Source organism: Triticum dicoccoides, chromosome 4A (genome assembly GCF_002162155.2).
Source record: "Triticum dicoccoides isolate Atlit2015 ecotype Zavitan chromosome 4A, WEW_v2.0, whole genome shotgun sequence".
In the NCBI taxonomy this organism is placed as follows: Eukaryota; Viridiplantae; Streptophyta; class Magnoliopsida; order Poales; family Poaceae; genus Triticum; species Triticum dicoccoides.
This window is the reverse complement of record NC_041386.1, coordinates 232,300,141-232,319,698: the sequence shown is the minus strand read 5'-3', so window position 1 is coordinate 232,319,698 and position 19,558 is coordinate 232,300,141. Positions and strand designations below refer to the sequence as shown.

At 47.2% G+C, this 19,558-nt stretch overlaps 1 pseudogene; it reads left to right on the top strand.

The window, feature by feature from the left end:
* Nucleotides 1-5,417: 5,417 nt before the first annotated feature.
* On the top strand, nucleotides 5,418-6,667 carry LOC119283485 (annotated as a pseudogene).
* The last annotated feature ends 12,891 nt before the right edge of the window (nucleotides 6,668-19,558 follow it).

Genomic DNA, 19,558 nt, shown 5'->3' with positions numbered 1-19,558 from the left:
TAAAGTGTGAACCACCGTCAATCATTAAATATCTAGGGACTCCAAACCTCGGGAAAATAACTTCTTTAAGCATTTTAATAGAAGTGTTATGCTCAGCACTACTAGTTGGAATAGCTTCTACCCACTTAGTAGCATAATCAACAACAACTAAAATATGTGTATACCCATTAGAGGATGGCAAAAGTCCCATATAATCAAAACCCCAAACATCAAATGGTTCAATGACAAGTGAATAATTCATAGGCATTTCCTGACGTCTACTAATATTACCAATTCTTTGACATTCATCACAAGAGAAGACAAACTTACGAGCATATGTAAAGAGAGCAGGCTAATAAAAACCAGATTGTAATACCTTGTTTGCAGTTCTATCACCAGCATGGTGTCCTCCATAAGATTCCGAGTGACACTTGCATAAGATTTGTTCCTGTTCATGCTCAGGTACACAACATCTAATAACACCATCTACTCCTTCTTTATAAAGATGTGGGTCATCCCAGAAGTAATGTCTTAAAACATAGAAAAACCTTTTCTTTTGTTGGTATGTGACACTAGGTGGTATAAATTTGGCAAAAATGTAATTAGCATAATCAGCATACCATGGACTACTACGAGAAGCATTTATGAGAGCTAGTTGTTCATCAAGAAAACTATCATCAATAGGTAGTGGGTCATCAAGAATATTTTCTAACCTAGAAAAGTTATCCGCTACGAGGTTTTCAACCCCTTTTCTATCAGTAATATGTAAATCAAATTCTTATAGCAAGAGAACCCATCTAATAAGTCTAGGTTTAGCATCATTCTTATACATAAGGTATTTAATAGCAACATGATCGGTGTGAACAATAACTTTGGAATCAACAATGTAAGATCTGAACTTATCACAAGCAACCACAATTGCCAAAAATTCTTTTTAAGTAGTAGCATAATTTCTCTGAGCACTGTCTAGAGTTTTACTAGCATAATGGATAAAATTCAATTTCTTATCAACTCTTTGTCCTAGAACACCACCAACAACATAATCACTAGCATCACACATAATTACAAATGGTAGGTTCCAGTCAGGTGGTTGAACAATAGGTGCAGAAATTAAGGCTTTCTTAATTATTTCGAAGGCTTCTACACAATCATCATAAAAACCGAAGGGAAAATCTTTTTGCTAGAGATTAGTAAGATGCCTAGAAATTTTAGAGAAGTCTTTAATAAATCTCCTATAGAAACCGGCATGCCCAAGGAAACTTCTTATACCTTTGATACCTTCTTATACCTTTGGTAAACCTTCTTTAGTTTGCATTGGAGAACTTGTACTATTCCTGTTTCTCTCAAGTTGTTTGTTTATATGCCTAAAAGAACTTAAATCATCCTTTTTGATGTTTCTTTATTGTCAAATAGAAGCTAGTTTGGACATATGCAGTAATACTATTTCTTATGGAGCAGTACACATATTTAAAACTTTAATCTAGTTACAAAACATGAATTCTCATTCCCAAAAACCTACAAAAAACATCAATTTATATTTGACATTTGGTAGTTCAGTTAGCATCTGCCGCCAGTACTTTTCTTGTGTTTGTTCAGTTCAACATATGGTGGTTCTTCATATCAACATAATGTGATTTTTTCAATTCATCTTGCAGGTGAAAAAAGGAGCTCCCTTTTAGTTCATACGGATCCAAAACATGGTTGTTGCATTATAGTTCAAGACCATTCTATTGGTTTAGGCTGCATCTTGCTATTTGGCAACCATTTTTTGCATCTACTTGCGGATGGCTTGCATTTTGTGCTCCATTGGTGTTTGTTCTTATTCCTGAAAGAAAGAAAATTATGTATTGCATTTGATAGTTCACCTGATTTGTGTGATTTTTTATGTTTCTCTATTGTTCCATGAAGGAATTTTTTTCAGCCGACCTTACTTTTTTTCAGTTCATCTTATAAGAGAAGGAGCCCCCTTCAGTTCAAAATGTATTTAAAAAGAGCAGCGGGAGAGTGAGCAGGTTGTGCACTGGGCGCATCCAAGTTGACCCATCCCAAGACCTATTATGTCAAAAAACATGATAAATTCTAGCTAGAATTCATGCTCTTTTTAAGTAGTTAACCCAACACACTAGTTTGCAAGTATTCCAATGCCATCAAGTTCGAGGACTTCAACTTAGAACTGTTCAAATTTTTGGACTATGATGATTTGATTTCTACTTCTTAAAAGAAAGTGTACATGATAGTTCGATGCTTGTGCAAGAGATTAAAAATGGTTTGAATTATAAACATTGATCAATGCCAATAGAAAACAATGATCAGTTCGACAGTGCTCTCTCCTGCCTATTTTGGTTGATGTCTACGAGTGGAAAAAAATGTATGGGAATGCTCAATTTTTACTAGCATATAAGTTCAAAAAATAAAACGTAGGTGATTCGTCTATGAAACTTGAGAAAGTTCATCTATGGACTTGAGGAATATATGCACAAAGAAAAAAACACAACACATGTTCAATTTATCTATATAAACCACCCATGTTCGATTATTATGATACCATAATAACGGACAAGAAAACAAATTTGCATTAAAAGTGAAAACTTTCTATAAGTTCTAGTGCTCATCTGACACGGCTAAAAATCGGGGCTGTTCTTGTATTACCATGCATATAAGTATAAAAAAACTTAAATGCGGTTAGTCCCAGGTAAGTTTGGGAAAAATATCAATAACATAACCCATGCAAATTTAAATGGTAAAAGTTCAAGTCAAAAAATGAGAGAAGTCCAAAACATCGCCCCAAAAAGAAATCGAGTTCACAAAAAGTTAAGTCCAAAACAGTGTAAAGTCTAGTCTATGAAAACACGCTCAGTACAAACCCATATGGACATCAGCTAAAGTACTCTTTTTTTGGAACCTTTCAAAATTACTCTGTGAAAAATAAATCAGTACGGACACACACATAGATTAGTACAGTACTCTATTTTTTCTAATAGGAAAACAACACGACCTGTCTCACCGTATTCAAAATTACTCTTCAACGATTGTGTATTTGAGAAAACATTCAACATGACTAAGTTTTGCGTTTTAGATAGCTTTCCAACGGTACATTATTTGCCCCATTTCGACAAACTTCTTTAAAAAAATCGCATTCAAAATCAAATTTGACCGTATTTGAATTCGAGTTTAAATCGTAAAGAATTAGAATAACATTTCTATACGAAAAAGTTGTGCATTTTCCATAGCTTTCCAACAATGTATCATTTGCGTCAATCCGACCGTTCGCAAAAAAGTGCGAAAATACTTTTCGCCCAGAATTTCACCTTTTTAAAATTACTTTTAAATCGTGTAGAATTTGAAAAAACATTCGATATATAGAAGAAGTGGATTTTCACCAGCTTTCCAACGCCATCTTATTTGCTAAATTCGGAAAAACCGTTTGAGAATTAAGTCCAAAATACGATTCACGTTTTCAGTTTCGAAAAAATGGTGTTTTCAAAACTGCTCTTAAACCGTGATGATTTTGCAAAAAAATCTTATACGACTTATAATGTAGCTGTCAAGAGCTTCCCAACAATATATTATGCACCATGTTCCGACAAAAAAATTTACAATTTTTTTGTACTAGAGAGGACGATTAGTTCCACGAGAGGGAAATCATTAGTACAACCGTCTGAAACCGTCAGTTCAAGTAGAGTAACAGAATAATATTCTGTTACACAAAACAAAATAATATTCTATTTCATGAAATAGAATATCTCGGATGCATAAATATAATAATATTCTGTTACGCGAAACAGTAATGCTCAACTAAGCGTGAGTAATGCTACATACAAATTATAGTAAGAGAGTATACAATATATATATATACATATATGGACAAGACTATTCTGGTACTAGTAACATAATATTATTCTATTACTCCTCGGCCCTATACGGGTGCGACACGCCGACAACTACACTGTAGAAACTCCCCGACGTGTCCCCAACCAAATGTGCCTCCTACCACCGAAGGCAGCCGTCGCGGGTGAGCGAGCGACGCAGGCAGCTGGAGCGAGCGAGCCCGCGACGTCGTGAAGGGTCTCTCCTCCGCCGCTGAATCCGTGACCTACTCTACCGCCTCCTCTCCTCTTTCGTGGATCTTGCCGTGGACAAGCGCGGGACAACGGTAGCCTGAGCAAGGGAGGCCTCGACGGCGTCGAGGGTCGCCACCGGATCTGCCACTGCCGTGAAGGGGGTTGCGCCCCCTCCCCCACCACCCAAGCTCCTTCCGCCGGGATCAATGGCGCCACCTACAAAACTCATCCCAAAACAACATCCCCGCCAGCAAGAAGACCACGCCGCCATCAGTGAGCAGGACGACAGGTTTGTCAGCGTCCGTTTTTAGGTGATTCCCTCTTTCCCCTGCAAAACTTGATGAATTTCTGATTCAAGAAACTGATGGTGTTGAATCTGATTCAAAAACAAAGGCTTAGTCCAATGCTCATGCGTGTGATTTGTGAGAAAAAGCACACTAGATCGCTCAGTTCAAACACTAGATGCGTGTGATGTCATACTATAAGTTCATTAGTCCTACTTAAAAAATCATATACCCCATGTTGTATTGTAACTTCCATGATGCAGAAGTAGATAGTACGTCGCATATGCTTACATCAGTTCATTGCATCCCTGCCACTTGATACACAATTTTGATGTCAAGGTTACTGTTAGTACCTCTAATGTGCTTGCATCAGTTTGAGTGAAAAAGATAAAGTTATGCATCAGTTCAGGTAGCTTCTTCAGTTCACATAAGGTTCAACTACCACTTGAAGTTATAGGTTGAGATTACTAATATTACATGTCATGTAGATGCATCAGTTCGAACACGAAAATATTAAAATACACCTGTTACATAGTAAGTTCAATGATACAAAAACTGGGAGTGCTTCTAATGTAGATGCATCAGTTCCAGTGGAAAACAAAAGAAATGCATCAGTTTCGTACCTGTCTACTACTCCCAAGTTCAATGTTCAGGTTACTAGAAATGCACCAAATGTGCATGCATCAGTTTTAGGGAAAACATAAAAAACATGCATAAGTTCATTAACCCACAGTGATGCATCAGTGCTAACAATACATCAGTACATCAGTGTTAAACATGTCCATCCATCAGTTCGACTGAAAGTACATCAGGGAGAATAGACACAAAGTTTAATAACGGCTAGCGATGCAAGTTCAATTTATACGTTACCTTCAGTACATGACATGTTACCATTAGTTCTAGGAGGGAACACAGAAAGATTAATCCTAAAAGTGTTGAATGTCATTGCAGAAACATGCAAGGTGGCACACGCAGGGGGGTTTGATTAGCCAAGCAGATATGAGGCGCTGCCTGGTTGGGTAACACCAGAAATAGCCCCTAGATACTTCAACTATACCGGCAGATTTCAAGCTACACCAGAATCATTAGAGGCATGGTCGGGTTCTTCTCTGCAACTAACACTGCTTACTGGGAATACAAGCTTTGCCACTGCTGGGTTGCAACAAGGTCCACAATGACACCACATCCACTCAAGATTCATGCTGATGTTGAGATGAAATGCTTCCAGTTTGATGGTGTTCTCCACATTAAGGTTCTATTTGCTTCAATCCATGCGGTTTGGTTTCCAACTGTATGCTTGATTGTGAGTTTCTGATTCTGTTTTGTAGGGAGCCATGAGGAAAGTTGAAGCTGCTGGAAATGCTAATTGCCCTGTGAAGATTAAGCCAGTTGCTCCTGCGCTTTATGTTCTAACCACACACACTTGACAACGTTGGTGATTTCTTCCATTCATTTATGTGATCAATGTTTATTCTTGACCCTTTTTTCTTTGCATAGAAAATATAAATCAAAACTCAACACACAAAAATGTTAGTCTATGCATGGGGAGGAGTATTTGAAATAATGCTCGTCCTCTCTTGTAACCGAAGTAATCAAGGAGGTGTAGTCATTTATTTTGCTGTGAAAATTGGCATACATGTTTTAGTAGATGGGTCGATAATAGTCAGGTATTATTCAGACCTTTAGATTTCATTAAAATTCAGTTACCCTTCTGTTGAGGATTTTACAGTGGGTACTTTGTATTCACACATCTCATGATGCCAATGTATGGTTTGGGGTTATTCATATTGGAAGGAGGTGGAATCAGGTTCCTGGATTATATGAGCGTGGTTTGGGGGGGGGGTTGTTGAACATGGGCCGGTTGAGTGTACATATGCATCACTCTAGCCAACTGAGTAGAGCCAGTGACATGAAATTTACTGATTTCGTATATTGCTGCTGTGAACAGAGCCAGGGGATCGCAATTCTAACAAATGCAACAAAAGTTTGCACAGAGGCAATTGAAAAGCACTAGGGGAAATTGGTGGTGAAGGAAGCAGCTCATGCCATAAGTTCCCCATTATTCACAGTCAACAAAATAACCAGCAAAAGAAACCACCACTAACTCAGAGATCTGCAAGCTTCTATATTTCAGTCCTGCCCATGTTTCATGTTTTATAATTTCCCCGTGCTGGTGTACGAGGAGACTACAAGCTATTTGTGGACACGATTGATCAGCTAAAGCTAGAAGGCGAGGAGGTCGACGGCGATGATGACAACGAGGAGGAGGACTCTGGCATGGGAGACGTAGACTTCACAAAGGCTGGTGCTGGCGTGGACCGAGTCTCCTCCCAGGTGGGATGACATTGCTTGTATAGCGCCAGCTGTCGTGGGAAACCACGACCACCTATGGGACCAAGAGTCCCTTTCTAGTTCGGTGGGGGATGTCACATTGCACAAAGAGCGAAGGAGGATGGATCAGAATGGCAGAGATCCTGCAGGCAATCTTTACCCAGGTTCGGGCCGCCGTGAGGCGTAAAACCCTACTCTTGCTTTGGTGGATTGTTGGTGGAAAAATAGTGGTGAGCACAACACACTTGCCTGGCAAGGTTTCCTTCGAGCAAAAATGGCTACGCACGTACGAGTATGTGAGGGTGCGGATTAGCCACCCAACTGACCAACCCCTTGTATGGTCGCCATGGGCCTCCTTTTATAGATTAAGGGGTCACCACACTGGCAAATCAGTCATTATGCACTGATTAGATAGCAAACAGTGCTATCATACCTAACTCTGCGGGCTGACAAAGCGTATTAAATGCGCTGCTCAACATCACATCACAGCTCGCCCGGTAGGCCCTGCCGGGCTGTTTTGCCAGCTTGCCGCCTTCTTGATTGACACGTCTCGGAACGGGTGTTGCCTCGAAGTATTTTCTATAAGAAGTGGCTGCCATGTGGCGAATAGCAGCCACTTAGCCACCTTGGATCTTAACACCGCACCGATCGACGACATGCGTCGTGATGATGTGGTGTGGTGGAGCGGTTCTGCCTCTGTAAGCCCCGATAGGCCTGCCGAGATGACCCGAAGGCTTGCTTCCGGGGGTAACCCCATCCTCGCCAGGTTCACCTGCCCGGGAAGGGAGGTTTTCCCCTAGTGATATCTTGCTTCTCTAGCTAGTCTTGCTCCTCTTGGATCCTTAAAAGGACTTGTCCCTTGTGCTTCAGTCTGATCTTGGTGCTATGATCTTGTTCTTGTGCCCGTAGGCTTCACCATCCGTGCACGAGTTAGGGGAAAATACACACCCCTATTTGTGTTCCCCGACATAAGCCCCCGAGCCTGAGCCATACATGTCGTGCGACACGTTGGGTTAGGCCCCAAACAGTGCACGAACACGTGGCAGGAGAAGGCTGCGCATGGTGGTTCGTTATAATGACTTGTTGCTGCGAGTCATGGGGTCATGGGACTATTACAGTTAATGTAAAATGGCAACTTTCTGACGCGTCTCTCCCCCGCTCCAAGCCTTTTCCCCTTAAGATAGGAAAACACAGAGTGGCACGGTTCACTTGTCGCCTGTCTTGCACTCCCATCATCTTCCTTCGCAAGCCAAACAACTGCCCCTTCCTTTCTCTCCCTCGCCCGCTGTCGTTCCCCCACCTGATTCCTTACCCCATTTGCACCGGTGTTCACGGGAATCAGGAAGAAAACTGCAGCAAAAGGGAAGCAGACAACCATGGCGAAGCAGGTGGTCGCTGAGGGATTTAAGAGGGCGACGGAGCTGGACAAGAAGTGGAGGGGAGATGTTGTCTTCTTTTCGTCGAATCTGGACGTCCTGGTTGTGCAGGCAAGGTATAGGTACCTGTGGGGGAGGGAACTCCCGAAAGGGCATGGCGTGCCATAGTTTTGGTGGAGGGGGAAGCGGATCCGCCAAATTCATATTTCATCTGCGACCTCTGTTCCCCTTTTTCCGATTTCTTTGAGGCGATAATGACATGTCGGGGAAAATAGACAGGGGTATATGTTTTCCCTTGACTCGTGCATGAACAAGCTAAGGCCGAGCCAAGATGTACAAAGGACCCAAGAGGTTCGAAGAACCAACATGCATATAAGAGGGACCAGGATCAAGCCAGAGAAGCAAGGTATCATCAAGATAAAAGCCTCCCTTGCCGGGTAGGTGAGCCCAGCAAGGGGCGAGGCCACCCCAGAAGCAGACAGCTAAAACACCCCGGTAGGGCCTGCCGGGGGCTCACGGAGGCTGAGCTACCTCACCAACCATTCCACCACAACCCACGTCATCGATCACTGCGGTGTCAAGCCGCAAAGTGATTAAGTGGCAGCCATTCGCCACATGACAGCCATTTCCTACAGAAGAAACCCACAGATGACACCCGTCCTGCGACATGTCAAGAGAACAGCGCGGAGCTGGCAAAATAGCCCAGTAATCCTTTTCGGGCAACCAACGATGTGTCGTTAAGCGGTGCGTTTAATGTGCGGCACCCCGGCTCAGAGAAAACCGGAACGCCCTGTATTCCAGCCCAGAGATCGAGGTGAAGTCTTCTGGAATATGGCACTGCTTAGTATAGAACAAACCAGCTCTCTATTACAACACAAATAGGAATACATTGTCTCCGATATTACAATGAATAACATCGGCACGACAACACCACGCCAACCACGCTTGCTCTATACAAGCAGCATAACAACTCGAGGTAGCGGAACAACGAATGACGATGATGGACTCCAATCCGTAGGGACTCTGGCTGGAACGTTTATCCTAGCTCGCGAATCACAGGAACAACACCAAACAAGAAAGCAATCCAGGCACGACCTGCAAACTGGCATGACACGCCAGGTCAGTACATTGAATGTACTTGCAAGCTCACAATAACCAGAAGCATTCAAGACAAACAACAACATGGCAATTATAGGTTAAGCAAGAATTATCATGAGGTCATGAGGATAACATGGCATGAACAACATGAACATAATATCGCTAGAACAATATGAGCATGGCATGTACATATAAACATGATGACACTATCATGCAACATGATGACACTATATGCACCACTTATTCTGTTCGGGTTACCTCATAACCATCATATGCATCACTTACCCACCTCGGACATTACACGATCATCTCAGGATCAAATCAAGCTTGGTATAAACAATACCATAGTAATCATTAAATGACCACAAGGAGCTTGATCTTTACCCACGATTCTCGCACAACATCATGAATATCCAACAACTCGGTATCTTTGATACCATGGTGATCATTCACGGATCACAAACGGAACCACTCTTGGTTTAACGGGTTACCTCGTAACCAAACGGTGATCATTCACAGATCACAACACCAACTTATCTCATCATTGAACCGGGGTTGTTATTAAGCAAGTTATTATTATTACTGTTGACCCATAGTGTGACCAACTATGAACTGGGCCCTTATCCGCGGGCATGGCTATCGATATATTTAATAAACACTTTGTAGAGGTTAGTACATTGTACCCACACCACAGAACCCATGGCCTCGCACTCCCATTCGGGTGGACCAACGACGTTCCGACAAAACTGTCCTATTGCCATGACACTCTCCTGGCCACTCCGACCAAATCCCCTCTAGGCTAGATCATGGGTGGCCCCGTGCCTACCAAAGGCACCAACGACCACTGTCATGGCAAAACGGCCACCATCATGGAAAAACGGTCCCAAACAGGGACAATTCGAATATAACAACAACGGGTACACAAGCTTATGTCTGCTTACCATGCCAGGGTATCGCACGCCCATAACCTTCCCTCGTTGGAGGCACCGGCGAGAGGCACGACAATAGACCCAGTTAGGACCTTCCCATAAAGGTAAGCGTGGTTGCATTGGTCATCTCGATATGGTGGTACCATGACTCAGCCAATAGTTGTTCAAGTTCAATTTAATCTGGTTAAACTTGAATGCAATAGGCTGAGTCATGATAAAATAACATGATGCAATTACAATGCATGAGCATGATATCAACATAATCATGAGGGTACAACATAACTATCCACCATATCCACAATGAATCATATCCAACTGAGCATGGCATACAGACTAGCATGAACATCACAAGTACATACTTCTCAGAAACATAGCATGACCACTAGAATCAACAATAAATATCATGCAATAACATATCAACAATGTCAGCATGCAAGCATTTGACCAACTGGATGCAAAGGAACATGCATAACAACGGTACTCGGGATAGACGACAGTCATGCACCGAAGATCATCACCAACATCAACATGTACTACTAGCAAGCATAAGCATATGAAAGGAATACTAGCAATTAGCAGGGCATGATAACCAGGTGCATAACAACATAGCAAGAAAGTAAGCACTAACCCAGAAGTATTACCGAAACAACGGTAACCATATTTTAAACAGGCAAACATTTAATAAATATTCAAGTTGAAAACCATGGCTACTGCACGACTATCATGCAAGTGGGTATCGTGGCTTGCCTGGGGATGAAGAATGCACCAGGGAGATGTGCGAAATGTTCGTGAACAAATCGCCGGAAAAGTTCTCTCTCAGAGGGGGCTGATTAGGGGCTAGGGAAAAAAGGTCATTTTTCACAGTTTCAAACCATAGTGAAAACAAAACCAATAGAATGGGCTCGACAAAACAAAGACGTGGGCTTTGGATTCACCTCAAATGGAGTTGCGAGCAAAAAGTTATAGCCCGAAGAAGTTCAGGGACCAATCTGTAAAAAGATTTCTACAAACATGCCCGTGAGCTGAAAAACAGAAAACATGAATACGCTTTCTGAAAGCGAACACGTACTCCATGGGTTGACGCTTCCACTTATCCACGTCATCAGAAGCGGGGCCAGGCTTATCTCATTGACACGCGGAGCCCACGACTAGCTGGCAGGGAGGGCATCGTCTCCTTCCTCTCCTCGCTCGCGCCCGCACCTGGCCAAGGCAGAGACAGCGCCTGACGGCGATGGCGGGTAGCTCCGGTCACCTCCCGCGCCATGCCACCCACCGAAGTGATCAGCGGGACGAGCCGCACCCCCATGGACCCTTGGTTTTCCCCGGAGGGGTCAGGGTTGAGCAAGGCTCCCACGGCGGTGGACGACGGCGGCGGGCGATGATGGAGCTCACGGATAAAGTCCACCGGGGAAGGGGAAAACGGCAGGGGAGGCTCGCTTGAGATTGAGAGGGGCTCTGGTGGTGGAGAGGAGGAGAGAACGTGGCTGGCCCGGCCGAATTTAGCCGGGACAGAGGGTCAGTCGTGGCGACGATGGTGGACACAGAGTGCTCCTCGAGCTCGTTTGGGTGGTTGGGGAGGTAACTAGGAGGGAGGGAAGAAGCTTGGTGAGGTCAAGAGGCCTCGGGGTGGGCTTATATAGACGCGGGACGAGGAGGCCGAGCTGTCATCACCGCGGACGCGTGGCCAGTGCCGTGGACGTGTTTGCTTGCGCATGAGCTCGGGGAAGGCGACGGGGAGGTGCAGACGAGCTACAGAAGTGCACAGGGACGAGCAGAGCTCAGGGACAAGAGGAGGAAGAAGCCATGGCGCGAACAGAGACTGTCGGCTACAAGTTTCTCGTGGGCGCGCGGCGACGAGCGCTGACGGAGGTCTTACGGAGGGGGAGATGGCTCTAGGAGGACGACGACCACGCGGTAAAACTGTTAGACACACTTACGAGCGCGAAGACGACGAGAGGGGGAGGGGCCGGAGCTAGAAGACGCCCTGGACGCGGCCAACGCCAGCAAAGCGCGCGCATTACATGCCAAAGCTCGTGAACATCGCGTGCACTGGTGCCCACAGTGCCACAAGTTAAGACAATCTATGTCTAGGGTGGAGTCCTTCCTGGGTAGGTTGCAACTGAGGTGGTAACTTGGTTAAATACATACTGGTTAAATGGTAAGCAACCCCTGAAGTTTACTGCAGTAAACTTGGACGTGAACTGCTGATCAACATGAAAGGGATTGGAGCCAGAGAGTTTGTCTGGGGTGATTAGCTTAGGAAGGACTATAATCCTGGAGGTTTTGGAGCATAATGGAGCACAAACTAATATAGCTGCTTTGTAACTCACATTATGGTCCAGAAACTAATCAGGAAAGTGCACTCACATCGAGAAGCCACTTGAGCTGAAATTTGGCAAGGCTTAGTTATTTGGTCATACAATGATGATGCAAAAATTTCAAACCAATTGGATTCACCAAAATGGTACTTGTTTCACACACATCAACTCTGACCAAAAACTTGCAAAAATTCTAGAGGAATATTTGCTTGATGAGTTGGTCCCAAATTTGGTGGAGAGAGGTTTTATGGGCATGAGAATGCTCTGGAAATTTTCAGGCAAAATGAAGCAATATAAAATGTACTTGCTTCACAATCTTAAAATATTGCCAGAATCAAAGATTTGGTCCTGCACTCACATAGATGAGTTACATGAGCTCAAATTTGGTGGAGAGTCATGATTTGATCATATGAAGGACCTTGCAAAATTGCAACTCATTTGGATATGCCTAGCTTGTACTTCCTTTACAATCACTTCCCTCAGACAAGAACTTTAAAAATTTGCTCAGGAATATTTACTAGGAAAATTGAGTTGAATTTTGTCAAGAGGCAGTTATTTGGACAGGAAAAGATGTCCAAGAAGTTTGGGTTTAATTGGGAAAAGATAAATGGCACTTGCTTCACAAACTGCCATTCAGGACAGAACATAAAGGGAATTAATTGAGCATGATGGGAAACATGGACAATGACATATTTTTCCATATTTGAGGCATATATGACCCAAACAATTTATGAGAATTATTTGGGAATTTTAGGAGTGACAGAAATATAGGTTGCTTCATAACCTACGGTTTTAAAGGGTTATTCCTTTATCAGAAAAGGAATATTCCCAACAAAAATAATATTAACATAGGTCAAGGATGGAAATGACATGACCTTGGGATGATGATGAGGGTGACAAGCCACTATAAAACCTAGGAAGACATGATATTCCCATGTTTCAGAACCACATAGCCACAGAAAAGCAAAACAAAACAGGAAAACCAAGAAAAACAAAGGAAAAAGAAAACGGCAAAATCCAGGCTGTTACATAATGCACCCTATCAGCCTGCAGAGTTAGGTATGATAGAATTGTTTGCTATCTTATCAATGCGTAATGACTACTTTTCCACTATGGTTACCCCCTGATCTGTAAAAGGAGGCACATGGCAATCATAGAAAGTTAGATGGTTGGATAACACACACACCCATACGCGTGTAGTCGTTGCTGCCTGAGGCAACCCCTGCCGGGCAAGTGTACTACACACCACCACCACCTCTTCCACCATCAATCCACCAAAGCATGAGTAGGGTTTTATGCCTCGTGGCGGCCCGAACCTGGGTAAATTGCTCGGGTGATATCTGCCGCGCTGCCCCAAGCTCATCTGCTCTTTGTGCAATGCGTCACCCCCCCTGCCGAACCACCAAGGGACCTCCTGGTCGCATAGCTGGCCATGGTTTCCTGCGACATCTTTGGTGCGCTAGGTAGGGGGGTCGCTTGCATGAACCTGAAGGCGTGCGCAGCGCGCCATCTTCACCACCATCTTCCTCTTCAGCGTCGTCATCAATCATGGCACCCACGAAGACACGGAAGCAAAGTGGGGCCATCCCCACGCCATTTTATTGGTCTCCACGCCTCGTCGTAGCCGCGGTTACGGTGAAAACTGCCACTAACGGCCATAGATCCTTCCTGGTGGCCCATATGGCATGCCCGCCATCCTGGCGCCGCTCAAAGAATGGGCATCAGACGTGCAGGCATGAGCTCCCTTCTTCTCGTCTCTCCCCGTCGTAGTAGTCGAACTGCTCTAGCCTTAGTGTCGTTGATGTCGACGATTACCGCATGACGCTCGGTCCAGTATTTCCCCTGTGTTGGGTAATCCTGAGCAAAGCGCTGGTATGAGTCCATCGATTGATGCCCCGACAAGCATAATTCAGCGAGGCTGCCTGCGTTGGCATGACCCACGCAAAGGCAGCCGCTGCACTGACTCAAGGGGAGGGGAGCAAAAGGAAAGAGGACCAGGGAAGCCTGACACTATGCCTCGATGCTCGCCAGCCACAAGAAATGCATGTCGATCCTTGCCGGGAACAAAGAAATCACCTGATTGGCTTCTGCTCCTCCAATTGCCGCGGGCGCCCCCGGGAGCGCGGCCCGGCAGAGGAAAAAAGGGGCCCTGAAACAAAGAGCCCAGTGGAAATGACGGCAGCCCGATACTTGGTCCGTTGGCCAGAAGGAACAGCCTAAACGCGAAGAACCCTGTCAGAGTGGGGAGCGGCTTTCTTCTCGGCAGCTGTGATGTTGGCACCCACTGGTGGCTTCTTGAATCCATCATCGAGGTCGAGCTCTGGATGGCGGTAGGTGATATTGCTCAAGACCATGAAGAGGGCATTGCAGGCAAGCTTCCGAGACTCAGTCGCGAAGCGCTCGGCCCTCCCCTCTTCATGAACCTTCAGCTTGTCGATCAACTCATTGAAGAAGAGCCCCAGCTTGATGCTCGGTACCTCCTGCTTGCTGACTGAGAAGACTGGGCCGTCCATGCCCATCACCGCAGCTTGGGCGCCAAGGCGTTCGGCAATATCAATCAGGCTCTTGATCTAGAGGTTGCTCATGTCAACCTGACTCTTCAACTTGTCCTCTGCATCTTTCCAAAGACGCTTGGAGGTTTCCAAATCCCTGGACAACAGCTGATGTCTAGACTCGAGGGACTCCGTCGATCGCTCTAGCGAGCTGATCCTCGCCTTCATATCCGTGATGTTCCCATTGGCAGTATCAATGCTCTGGGTCTTGGAGGAGAGTTGCGACTGCATATCAGCCAAGTGGATCTTTGCCTGCCGAGCTCCCTCTTTGAGTGCCTCCACCTCTTTGGCGCACTCAGCGAGCTCCTCATTCAGCTTAGCCACCTGCCGATCGAGATCAGTCTTGACGGCGGATGCGGCTACCAGATCTTTGATAAGCTTCTTTATCTGGGCTGCATGGTCAATGGAAAGGGTGTCCAGAGCAGTTCCATGCTTTTCCTCCAATTCCTTGGTGCATTTCTGCACCAGAGCCTCTAAGCCTTCGTCCTTGGCACGAAGGGTGGCTTCGAGCTTCTCCTCCCAAAGGGAGATCTTCCGCTCTCTAGCATCCAGAGACGCCTTGTGATCCGCCAGTCACGCCTCCCATGCCATGACGTCCTCCCTCGTCATCAGGAGCGTCTCTTGCTACCTTCGGAGCACCTTGAATTTCTTACCGTGCCATTCGCACAACTCCAGGCACTTGTCCTTAAGCTTCTGGTCCACCTTGCCGGCAGACTCGCATCGCTCCTTGAGCTCCTGCCACTTCTGACGGTGTCGGGCCTGCATCTCCTTCACGCCTGCTGCCATGAAGGACAAATCCATTGTGATGGGGCCGAGTCATCGGCCTCGCTGTCTCCCAACTATAGTGGTGCCAAGAGGCGTTGGAGCTCTTCATCGAGCTCCGCGTCCGCCATTGAAGATGGGCCCGGGGCTCCGATATCAGGCAATGCCAACACCATGGCTAGCATGTTTGAGGAAGATAACGGGGCCTCAGCCACGATCCCAGAGGAGGGAAGTGGGTCCATGGTTCGGAGGGGAATTTTTGCCTCGACAACCACTTCCTCTACCGGGGCGTACTCTGGAAAGTGCTCCACCACTGCCAAAGAGCTCTGCGCATTCCCAATAGCAAAATCCTGCTCCTCGACAGTAGCAATCTCCATGGCCTCGTTCGAGGCAGCCCTTCCTATGTCACCTACCACCTTCAGCAGTTCTGGTTCATCGGCTTGAGGGGCTCCGCATGGAAATGCCGGTGAATAACGGAGAAACGGAAGTCTTGGGCAGATAAAAAAATCAGGAGAAGCAACTAGAGCACGAAAGAAAATAAGGAGTGAATGGGGTACCTGGAGAAGTCTGCCGGGAAGGAGCCTCTGTCTCCCCGGCAGCAACCGTTGCCGGGTTGTGAGCTTCACCCCCTGCCATGGTAGTCTCAGCATCCCTTCGCACAGCCTCATCCATGGAGGGTTCCGCAGTAAGATCATCGGCCTGGGCAGCGGAAGAAGCGCATCCCTTGGGGAGGGTCCGCCCTGTGTCACCTCTCCTCTTCCACCACCAGAGGGGACGGGGAGACCATCCCCATCACCTCCGACAGGTGGGACCAAGTCTCCGCTCCCAGGCCGAGGGCCGGACTGGGGGCTCGGCATGGAGTCTTCTGCGTCGTTCCCTGCCAAGGCCAGGCTCTCCATGCCCTCCAATGACCCGAGGCGTCGGAGCCTCTTCCGGGAACGATGGATGAGGGTCTCCGTGTCCTCCTCCACTTCCCTACCAGCAACAACAAGAACAAGAGGTTAGTCGGCAAGAGCATTCAAACCTTCCTTAAGGATATCTACCACAAGGGGAAATCTTCCTTACTCTTCCGTGATGAGCATGGAATTCAAATTGAACTCCGTGGGAGGAGGGGACTCCCATCCCCTCTTCAGAGATGGAAGGGCAGAACTCCCTTGCAGCTTTGGTGCTTGCCATGGCACGAGGAGCTCCGGAGAAGACGAGCTCTACGAGGAGCTCGAGCCGGAGCGGGGGCTGGATTCCGCCTCTATGGCCACCGGCCGCTTGGTGGAGGAGGCCTTGCTCTGCACCAGACGAGGGGATTGGCGACACGCTACCTCGACTTTGGTCGACTTGGTGGAGGTCTTCTTCATCCTCTTGGTGGCTGACGTTGGGTTGGAAGTCGCCGCCCCGCGAGTTGCGGCACGCCTGCAGGTGCGCTGATTTGGGTCTGGTGTGGGAGCTTGCGGTCCAGCCGCGAGCCATTCATCGTCAGGGCCACCACCGCGGCCTCCACCTCCTCTTCCTCTCCCTCATGAAGCTCTGTTGCTGCCGTGGCTAGGGCGTCTAGCCCGGCAAAATTGTCTTCGACAAGCTCTTCTCCAGCAGCATCTTCCATGGCTTGCGCCTCACTGGCATGGGAAGAACTTCCGCCCCCAGCTTTCCCCTTGGCCTTCCCGGCCTTCACGGCCTTCTCCATCTCCGCACGTCGGCAGCCTTGTCCTCCTCGACTCTCTTCAGAATATATGCCACCTCTGCAGCGGAGGTGCGTTTATACATCCCATCTTCAGTCCTGGTGGCCCTCTCCACCAAGGTGCTCGACCACTCGAGCTCTTCATCCAGAGTGCGGAGCTTCCAAGAGCCCGATACCCCTTTAGCATTGCAGTCCGGTATCCATTTCAATATCTGGTCTCGGGAAGAATTGGGATTCAGAGGGATGATGGTTGCCGGGATCATGAAAAACTCGAAACGACCAAACAGTTGGTTGCACAGCCAACCATGGCCATAAACTAAAAAATCATTGGCCAACCCCGGGAGCAACCTCATCCTATCTGCAGTGTCACCATACAGCCATGCAGGCCTGTCCCTTTCCTACAGTGGCGAGATGCGGCAGAGAAGAAAATCTGCCCCCACATGCTCAACGGTTAACCCGGTAGTCACCAATTGGGCAATCATGTTGATTGTCGGGTGCAACCTATCCTTGGTAAGGCCTTTAGCGCTCCAATCCTTTCCACGCTCGACACACTCCTTCCATGCTTCGTAGAACTCAGGGGCTTCCTTGTGCTGGATCCAGCACCAACCCCCTCTCCGCTCATCCCACCTTTCACATTGATTCCCAGGGAGGTAATCCTAGATCCTCCTTGCCACGCGTGGCAAACACCTGATGATTCCGAATTTGTTAACTTTTCTCTCCACCCATGGGGCAAAGTAATGCCGGAACGGATCCACATTGGGCTTCACTCCGACAAAATTCTCGCACAAATGCGCAAAAATGGCCATGCTCGCCATTGCATTTGTCGTGAAGTCGAGGACGTGGAACCCGTAGATGTTCATGATCGCCTCAAAGAACTCGGAGAAGGGGGGACAAAGACCGCAGATGAAGTAAACACTAAAGAACAGATAAGAATCCGGCGAATCTTCCTTCCCCGCCGCATAAACTACGGGCGCTCCATGCCCTTTCTCGACGGGCCTCCCGCACAGGTGCCCATACTTCGCTTGAAGAACAGGGCCGCTCAAAGTAGATGGGACGAAGACGACATCTTTGCTCCGTTTCTTGTTCAGCTCCACTGACCTCTTGCTTCCCTCGGTGGTGGCCTCCTTCGCCGCGACCGTCGGCTTCTTCTTATCCGTGGGTTTCTTCACCATTCGTGCGATGATGCGGAGGGGAGAAAGATTCGATGGGGAGGACAGCGGTGGAAGGAGGAACGAGGGGATGAATTATCGCATGGCTTGCGGAGGAAGAAGGTGGCGGAGCGGGGCAGGAGACAGGTGAATCGCGTCGCTCTGTTTGCCCTTGCTCTTAAGGGGGAAAACTGGAACGGGAGCACGACACTTCAGAAAGTTACCATTTTACCTTAACTGCAACAGTCCCACGACCCCACGACGTGCAGTAATTGCGCGAAGTGGATGTTGGATTGACTAGTCGCCATGGCAAACCGGCGTGCATGGCCATCTCCTGCCACGTGTTCGTGCACTTTTTGGGGCCTAACCCAACATGACCCGCAACACGTGTGGCTCATGCTCGGGGGCTTATGTCGGGGAAAAAAGACAGTGGTATATGTTTTCCCTTGACTCGTGCACGGACAAGCGAAGGCCGAGCCAAGATGTACAAAGGACCCAAGTGATTCGAAGAACCAACATGCAGATCAGAGGGACCAGGATCAAGCCAGAGAAGCTTGCCTTCTGCTTCTAGCTTGGTTTCTCTTAACACCGCATGTGGCTATCGTGTGCACACAACCATCATACACGCTACGCTCGTGAACAGGACACGAGCACACATGCGCCGTCGGACTGCATAGGCTCACCGGCTGAACTTCACAGGCTCCTTACTTCCAGCCGAGCTGCGCCTAGCGCCGGAGAGCAAGACCACACCTCAGGCCAACTCCGTTGGTTGTAGACCAGCAGGATGATGCCACAGCCCAACGACGAACTGTGTGTACGCGCCGCCAAACTGCAGCCTCCCTAGCTCGTGCGTGCCACTGAGCAACCTCATTCATGGACTGAAGAGAAGCCACCGGAGCTACTGCCCCATTCTTTAAGATTAAATCCAAGGAAAATTAAGGAGGTGTAGTAAAGAGGACGTGGAGGGATCTCACCATTAACTTCGTCGACGGGTGCGGTAGGGACGAGGGTCGAGGATGGCTACTGGGTGGGGCGCGGTGGCCTCGGG